The following is a 9,302-nucleotide window of genomic DNA, read 5'->3' as shown; positions in this document are numbered from 1 at the left end:
CTTTTGTCTCAAGGTACATTTTCATTTCACCTTTGATTTCTTCATTGACCCATTTGTTTATTAATAACATATTATTTAATCCCTATGTTTTCATTTTTCCCCTTTGTTTCTCTGTTGTTGATTTCTAGCTTCATGGCATTGTGGTCAGTAAAGATACTTGAGGTAATTTCTAACTTCTTAAAATTGCAGAGGTTTCTTTTATGCCCAAGTACATCATGAATCCTGGAAAATGTTCCACGTGCACTTGAAAAGAATGTATATCCTATTTTGTGGGGGGGTGCAATGCTCTGAAAATATTCACCAAGGGTTATATTTCTATTGTATTATATAAATTCTCAGTTGCCTAATTTATTTTCTGTCTCGATGATCTGTCTAGTTATGTTAATGCAGTGTTGAAATCTCCAAATATGAATCCCCCTTTATATCTGTTAGTAATTATTTTATGTACTTAGGTGCTCCTATATTTGGTGCATATGTATTAACGAGTGTGCTGTCTTCATATTGTATCACTCCTTTAATCATTATAAAATGTCCTTCTTTTTCTTTCTTTATGGCCTTTGTTTTAAAGACTATTTTGTCTGAAGTCAGTACTGCAACACCTGCTTTTTTGGTTTTTCCAATTATATGAAATGCCCTTTTTCCATTCTTTCACTATCAATCTATTTGTGTCCTTCTCTCTGATGTGGGTCTCTTGTATGCAGCATTTTAAAGGTTCTTGCTTTATCATCCAGCCGGCCACTCTATGACTTTCGACTGGAGCATTTAGTCAAATAACATTTACAATAATTGATGATAGGCTTGTGTTTATTGACAATTTGAACTTTCCTTTGCAGTTGATTTGGTATTTACTCTTTGTTCCTTTCATCTTCCTTTTATGGTTTGGTAAATTTGCTTTGTATTATCATGAATTTTTTTTTGTTTTAGTGACACCCTGATAAGTTTTTGTCTTCTAGTTACCCTTTTTTATAATTCCCTTAGACCATTAATATAACTGTTTTTATTAAATGGGTAGTAACATGATCTCAAACCCATCCTACCGAGAATAAACAATTTTAAAAGGAAAGACCAAAAAATAAATTCTCTATTTTCCTGTCTCCCTTTCCCACTCTCAATGATTTGTATGTGTTGTTTTAAAATTTTGTGTTTATTTTATTTGTAATTCATGAGTTATCACCTTTCCAGCTGTGAGTTTCAAATTTCTGTTGCATCCTGCTACTTTTCTTTTTAGAGAAGGCCTTTCAATAATTCTTTTAGCTTGGGTCTAGATTTGCTGAACTTTTGAAGCTTTTTCAAGTCTTAGAAATTCTTTATGTCTCCTTCTACCAAAAAGGATAGCCTTGCTGGTTAAAGTATCCTAGGATATAACTTTTTTTTCACTCAGGACTTTGAATATATCTTGCCACTCCCTTCTGGCCTGTAGTATTTTTGTAGTGAAATCACCTGGGAGCCTAATGGGGATTCCCTTATAACTCACTCTTTGCTCTTCTCTTGCTGTCTTTAGGATCATTTTTTATCCATGACTCTGGCCATCTTAATTATATGTCTTGGTTTGGGTGTATTTGGGTTCTTCCTGTTTGGGACACTCTGATCTTCCAGTATTGGATATCTGATTCCTTCTTTAAGTTTGGGAAGTTCTCAGTCATGATTTCTACAAAAACCTTTGTAATCCCCTTTGATCTTCTTCCCCTTCTGGGACATTTATCATGCCAAATTTGGCATGCTTTCTATTTTCCCATAGGTCCCTTATGCTTTTTTCATTACTTTCTCATTGTTTCTCTTGTAGCTCTACTGTTTGGGTGCTTTCTATTGTCCTGTCTTCTCAGTCACTAATTCGTTCCTCTGCGTTATATAGTCAGCTTTGCTACGCCTTTAAATCATTCCTCATCTCAGTCAACAGGTTTACCTATTCTACTCGGTTCTTCTTTATAGCTTCCATTTCATTTTTGACATATTTATTATGTCTAAACACTATCTCTTTTATTTCTTTCAGTACTTAGATCACTCCATTTTTGAAATCTTCATCTAGTAGGTATCGATGTCTATTTCACTGATCATTCTTTCAGGGGATTTCTCTTGTTCTTTTAATTGGGAATGGTTTCTCTGCTTCTTCATCTTTCTACTACCTCTCTGGCACTGATTTTTATGAAGTATCAGTTATATACTGTGGTCCTAAAGGAGTATGTCTACCTAATGACAATGTAATAATACAACTTAGAAAACAGAAAAAAGAGAGAGAGAGATAAGGAATTTTAAAGATGGGAGAAATAAAGCTTTGAAGACATTGTATAATGAATAATATTAAAGCAATTTGAAGCAGAGTTTGAAAAGTAATAATAATAAAAATATTTTAAAAAATTTCAAAGGGATTAAAATGGTGGTATATATAATTGAATAAGAAGTAAAAATTAAGAGGATAATAGAAAATGGAACAGGTAAAAACAGATTAAAACAAGGGGGTGGTCTGTGTACTCCTGAGGACTGTGTACTTTTAATGTGAAATCTTTCTGTATTCATCCTGATTTGGAAGTTCATTTTGCTGTTTCCAGAGGCCCTCCATTGGAGCCCTCATCTGTGCTGCTCCCAGAGCATTTTGGCAAGCAGATCGCTTCTACACTAAACACTGGTTCAGATGCAGCTCTCTTTACTTTGGGCTGGCTTGTCACAATCAACAGGCACATGAAAATGGTCAACATCACAAACCATCAGAAAAATGCAAGTCCAAAACACAATGAGATTTTATGTCACTCCTGTCAGAATGACAATGATCAAACTGGTAACAAATATAAATATTGGTGAGGATGTAAGGAAAAGAACCTTGATCCATGGCTTGAGTGAATGTAAATTTGTACTGCCACTGTGGAAACACTGTAGAGTTTTATCCAAAAATTAAAAATGAAATATGATCCAACATTTCCATATCTGGATACTTATTCCAAGAGAATAAAAACACTAATCAGAAAAGATATATTCAACCCTATACTCACTGCCACATTATTTACAATAGCGAGGACATAGAAGAAAACTAATTGCTCATCAAAAAATGATGGATAAAGAAAATGTCTGTTGAATATGACACAACACTGTAAAATGATTATGAATCAATAAAAATGTAAAAAAAAAAGAAAAGAAAATGTCTGTTAATAGTATATATATCTAACCATCTGTTAACTAAAGATTTATCTATATTTGTATATCTATATATGCATACACTCTAAATATGTATATATATATGCTCACTGTATATATATATATGCACATACACACATAAAATTTTAATGGGTCATAACTCAGCTCTAAAATGTATAAGTTCTTGCCATTTGCAACAAATGGGTAGACCAAGAGTGTAATATGCTAAGTGAAACAAGTCAGATAGATAATGACAAATGCTGAATTATTTTACTCATATTTGGAATTTAAAACAAATTAACATAACAAAACAGAAAACGAGTTATAGATACAGAAAGAAATAGGTTGTTCACAAGAAGGAGGGAAATGTGGTGAAGAAAAAGAAAGAGTTGAGGAAAACTAAGAGAGAAAATTTTCCAGTTGCAAATTAAATGAGTCAGGGACAAGAAAATTCCTGTACGGGGAATAGTCAATAACTATGAAATATCTTTAAATAGCAACATATAATAATTAGATTTATTGTGATCAGTTTGAAATGTATTAAAATTTGCAAACATTTTGTTATGTAAGAGAAACTAACACAGTGTTATACATTAAAGTACACTTCAAAAACAAACAAACATACTTATAGAAAAAAAGCAGATTTGTAGTTAACAGAGGCAGGGGTTGGGAAAGCAGAATTACATTAATGCATTCGAAAGATACATATCTCCAGCAGTTAAATAAACGTGTTCAAGGGATGCTACGTATTAACATGGTAAATACAATTAATACTGTTTTATGTTATATATGAATGTTGTTAAGAGAGCAGACACTAAGGATTCTCATCACAACCAAAAGACAAATTGTATTTCTTTAATACTGTATCTAAAGGAGATAATGTGTTCTCCCTAAATTTGCTATAATATTTACTTTATGATACATGTAACTCAAATATCTACCCTGTGAACCAAACCTTACACAATGTGTTATGTCAAATATATCTCAATAAAAGCAGAAGGAAAAATGGAAAAACAATGATCATTGTTTCCCATGTCATTTCTCATGATTGTTTTTGCAGCAAGTAATCTTGAGTCATGATAGACTTATCCTAGATAAAGATACTAATAAATAAGTGATTCTGATAAATTATACATAAAGATACTAATATAAATAGTGTTTTACCATGCATTAAACTTTCTTCATGTTAAAAGCCCACTGATTCTGTAGGCATCAAAATTTCACTCTGTGTATTCATCTGAGATTAGGGAATGGCTACAAATTTAACCATGGCTGCATTTGCTGTGAGTGATAATGTTCACTGTCTCTGACCAAAGGTCTCATCTCCCCAACAACATCAGTAAGAAAGGAACATGCTAGGTTGCTAAAAATCTCAGCATGGTAAAATCTCAGAACTCCTACAATTCTTAACTGTTTTGCAATGGGAATGCAATACTGACAAAAACTTGATTTTGGATAACAATATGGTGTTTTCTCATGGTTGCATTAGGGGATGTGAAGATAATCCCTGGGATCCACAAGAAACACCCTCGCTCAAGTGCTGGCAAAGAACTGTAAATGTTCTGCATTATCAGGACTGAGGACTGCTTTCAAAATAATGACTATGCTCACTGTATTCCAGGTAGTCCAACGAAAGAAAGGTTATTGGTATTTGTAGTTGAACGGGAATATATCAGCAGTTCAAACTCTATAAACTTGTCAACGGGTGTTCAAAGCCAAAATAAGTCATGTCAACAATGAGAATTAAAAGAAAAAATTCTTGGACATAAGCTTAAATTAAAAAGGAGACACAGTCCTGTAATGGGCTCTGGGGATTGGAGAATGTATATGCCTCAGTCCAATTCAAGGGTTTAGTGGCTTGGCCCTAGCATTAGCTCGGGATTCAATGAACAGTTAACAGTGTACTGGGAGAAATATAATCTACCTTTCCCTGATCGGAAGAGAATCTGGTGGCTCAATGAAACTCTTAATTCACAGACATTCTGAAAGGTACAAAGGAATGATTCACTGATGACTCAACTAAGACAAACTTAGTTACTGCTTAACAATCCATCTTCACACACACACAGAGTGGTAGACAGATTTGTAGTATTTAGTGGGAAGAATTCAGTGGGCAGAGCTCAGAGAATAGTTTTCAAAGCACCAGCCAACTTTTGTACTTTTGCCAATAGTCTAGATTTCTCAGGTAGAAAACTAGAGATGGACAAACAATAAACTTCTTTAGGATTTCTAATTTTGAAAGTAAACTGTAGCTTTTGACTAATCAGTGTAGAACCTTGTTATGATGATCACTATAAGACCCACTGTGTGATAAGAGAGTTTGAAACAAGCTGCTCAACCAGCCCATCTTAACCCCAGACTGCTAATTTAAGCAACAACATAGCCACCATTAGATTTGAGCTGACAAACATTAAAGCTTGATGTTTCTGTTATAGGAAAAACCACTGCTGTCCAGACACTGATCTCCTGCTGCAAGTGGGCTCTTTTCTTCTCTTGGTAAAGGTCATATTGGTGGGATGTTGCTAGAGCTTACCCTGGCCAATTTGACCATTCTCCAGATTTTCACAGTCTTTCTTCACAACTGGTGACACATTTTCAGGACTCAATGTTGTCATTCCAGTCTTATCAGCTGACACTGGCTGCATGATTGTGAGCAGAAGACTTAGGCTCCCTCTCCTTGCCTACACTTTTTCCAGAATTTCAGCTCATTTCAAATTCTGAAAATGCTTCACCTTTTATTTTAAATTAATGGGAAATAGACAAAGTCTTCCATGAATATATTATATTTCCTAATATCTGCAAAAATTTGGTATTCTTGCAGTTGCACAAATTTCTAATTCTACCACCCTCACCTCTTTTTAGTCCACACAGTTTAGATTGCAATTTAGTTACTGAATATGACCACCCCAACCAAGGGGCTAGTACCTTTTAGATAGTTCTTGTGTGAATGTTAGAAGGGGCACAAGTTATTTGGGGTGTATAAATCTACATTAAATGTTTGCAATGGCAGGGTCTCTTCTGGACAAAGCTCTGATTCTAAGAAGTCAATTAATTAGAAGGCAGTATAATTATTAGAATGGGGAAGAATATCAGCTATTTTGAGGTGGATGGATGATGAAGTGACAGGAAAAAATCCAGCAAATGAGAATGGAATGCTTTATGCCTCTGGAGGCATGAATTAAGAAGAAAATAATACTTTGTCTTCTGTACCTACCTCCAATTACTGTGTTGAGTGACTAGTCCTTGGGCTACGAAAAGAGCAAGATTGTGGTGAAGAGTAAAGACCATAACGAAACAGTTTGAAAACCATGAGAGTTTTATTGTTTCAGGAAAGTAGATTTTGCTTAAAGTAAACATGTACTTTTCATTCACTAAATACTAAAATGCATCCTGTGGCATGTGCTGTGCTTACAGTGCTGGTATGCAAGTTAGACAAGGAAAGGGGGATAGACAGAAAATATCTGGAGGAGGTGATTTCTGTGCTGAGACTGGAAAAATCTAAATAGGTAAAAGGAGGATATCCTTTGCCCAAGGATGAGCTTGAGTAAAAGTTCTGAGGTTGGATTTAATATGGTTGATAAGCATTTGCCTGGATGTATCTCCAGAAACAGTGAAACATAAGGATATGTCAAATTAGTCAGATGCCAGATGTATAATGAAATGACTAAACTCTGTTGAGTTTGTGGGCTTAGAGTTGGAAAGGCATTATGTGCCACCCTGAGGATGTAAGCATGTCTTTGGCTGGAACAAAAAAGAAACATAAAATATTCACTTGAAAATATAGTGTAGACTCTTGAGGGGAGGAAAAGAAACCACCAATTTGAATGCTTTGAAAACAGCACAAAGAAGACAATAGATAAAATTACTTCTTAAGTTCTACCACATTCTGAATGTGCCATCTGAGAATACATCATGTGACTTTTATGATACCAGATATGACATAATAGAGACCATGATTCCTGGGCCGGTTCCTGCATTTATATCCTGTTCCAACATATCCTAACTAAACACATTTAATACTTTCCAGGATGAACCAGAAACAACTTAGTAATTTTCCCTCTCTCCATGTTTTGGTCTTTTTACAAATTCTTCCATTTTCCTCTTTTCCTTACAGAAATTATTTAAATTTACACCCATATTGTTCCATCGAATGATCATATCAATCAAATATCTCTTTTTTTCTTTAAATGGTAACTTAGTCTCCCGTTTAACTCATTAATCCATTTTTTTTAAAAAAAAGGATAATAAATGTACACAACTATGTTTATTTTTCAAATAAGAAAATTGCAGATATTAGTCGACATTTGCCAACATCAATTTTAATCTTTGTTATCCTGCATAATCTGGTAGTCCTCTGATAGATCAGTTGTAATTAGGATGACATTCATAACCTGAAGATGTCTGATGAGTTGGCCTTGAAAGAGATGTAGCTGATGTATCAGCTATCAATGGCACTAGAAACCGTGGTGTTCTCCCTTGTTGAAATTTAGAAAAACGACCTTCATTGGCAGATATGTTGTGATATCTTTTTGGAAAAGTACAAGGCTCCACAATCAGTCCAAAATAATTGCTCTGTATGGGAGAAAAGATGCTGTACTTAGAGTAGAATTTGTAGTTGTAATGAAGTTCAAAACACGGCCATTTGCTTCAGTGTAGCTGCTTTGAGAGTGCTCATAGACAGTGGTCAACTGATTGAAAATAGCACTTTGATCCACTGCAATTTGTTCTGGTGGTCTAACTGACATTGATGATAGAGGAGAAAAATCACCTTGATTGGGGTAGTTGTATCACCAATTATGTGGCTAGTAGAGGGCTTCCTTATTAGAGCCATGTTTAAATTTGGAGAAGGTAAAAATGCACTTTCTCCACTAGTGTCATACACAAAATCAGAATTATGTTTACCAACATTACCTCCTCCTTTAAAGAGCTTCTTGTTGAAATCTTGAGACGATGAAGATACCAGAGAGGCATTTTTAATCCCAATTCTTCTTTTAATTCTCACTAAAAGCTTGTGACAGGCTCTTTTAAAATTTGGATTATGGTAGAACTGCAGCTACAACAAAAAAAGAAAGATTTTTAATAATATATTAGAACAAAATACAACACTACAATAAGCCTAACCTATAAAACCTCAGATTTCACGTTTACAATGCAAAGATAATATCATCAAAATATGAACATTGCTGACGATATTTTGAAGTTCCTTGTTTGGAAAATACACATTTAAATAGTACAGTCATCAAATTTAAGACGTTAGCATTTGCAGTAACGGAGAATGCCACTTTTTAAAAGCAGCTTTAATAGCTTTATTTAGATTTCTGATAAGATTCATAGTTGCAAGCAAAGTTTCTCATAATCTTGAATAGTTAATGCACTGTCATCATTTTTAGAAAAATAAGGATTTTAACCTTTGTAGTTTTATACAATTTTCAAAATCAAGCTTTACATTTATATTGCCATTGATTGATGTACAAAATAAAATTTTATGCATAAGTTACCAAATCGGAACTAAAATTTCTGAATACCTTGCTTAAAACAGAGACTTCTTTTCCTTGTGCCAGAAAGTCAGCTAGATAAGCAGATCTTTGAAAATTCTGCGTCACTTTACTAAACCCATAAAGGTTAAGCCGTCTAACTAAACTTTTCATACTTCCAGTTTCAAATATTCTGAAAGGGGCCTTTCTTTTCAAAACTTACTTCTTAAAGACATCTTCATCAATCACTATGGAAGTTACATTATCATCCCACCAGATGGATTTAAATTGGTCACTCCCAGCCATTTTCCAGAGTTTTCTTGGGAATGTCAGAGGACAAAAATCATTATCTTCATTTGGTTCCGAGACACAATGTGTGTAACATGGCCTTTTTATCAAGGATTCTTCAGACAAAGTCTGAAAAGCATTTTCTTCAATCACAGACCACAAGTCCAAGTGCGCAGAGAATGTTTGATCACACAATAGAGATCTACCAGAGTTTCCTGAACCCAGTTGGTCCAACTTAAGGAGACACATCTTGAATTTCTGAAGAAATATGCTCCATCTCAAAAAATTTTTCTACAGCTTCATTTCTAATCTGCATGATTTTGAGCACTGCAGCTTCAAATGCTGCTTTAGCAGGCCTGCAAGTTAAACTGTTAGGCCATCAAAGTGGTTCTCAACCTGAGAGGCTGTGACATC

At 34.4% G+C, this 9,302-nt stretch overlaps 1 long non-coding RNA gene across 1 annotated transcript; it reads right to left on the bottom strand.

Moving 5' to 3' along the window:
• Positions 1–7,425: 7,425 nt before the first annotated feature.
• LOC140692610 (uncharacterized) lies at positions 7,426–9,096 on the bottom strand. The gene is made up of 3 exons (XR_012068171.1): positions 8,824–9,096; positions 8,038–8,179; positions 7,426–7,698 (listed from the first exon to the last, which is right to left on the bottom strand). It is a non-coding gene; the product is annotated as an uncharacterized lncRNA (long non-coding RNA).
• Between the last annotated feature and the right edge of the window lie 206 nt (positions 9,097–9,302).

Source organism: Vicugna pacos, unplaced genomic scaffold (genome assembly GCF_048564905.1).
Source record: "Vicugna pacos unplaced genomic scaffold, VicPac4 scaffold_14, whole genome shotgun sequence".
NCBI lineage: Eukaryota > Metazoa > Chordata > Mammalia > Artiodactyla > Camelidae > Vicugna > Vicugna pacos.
Note: the sequence above shows the minus strand (reverse complement) of the source record. Positions and strands in the feature narration are given on the sequence as shown.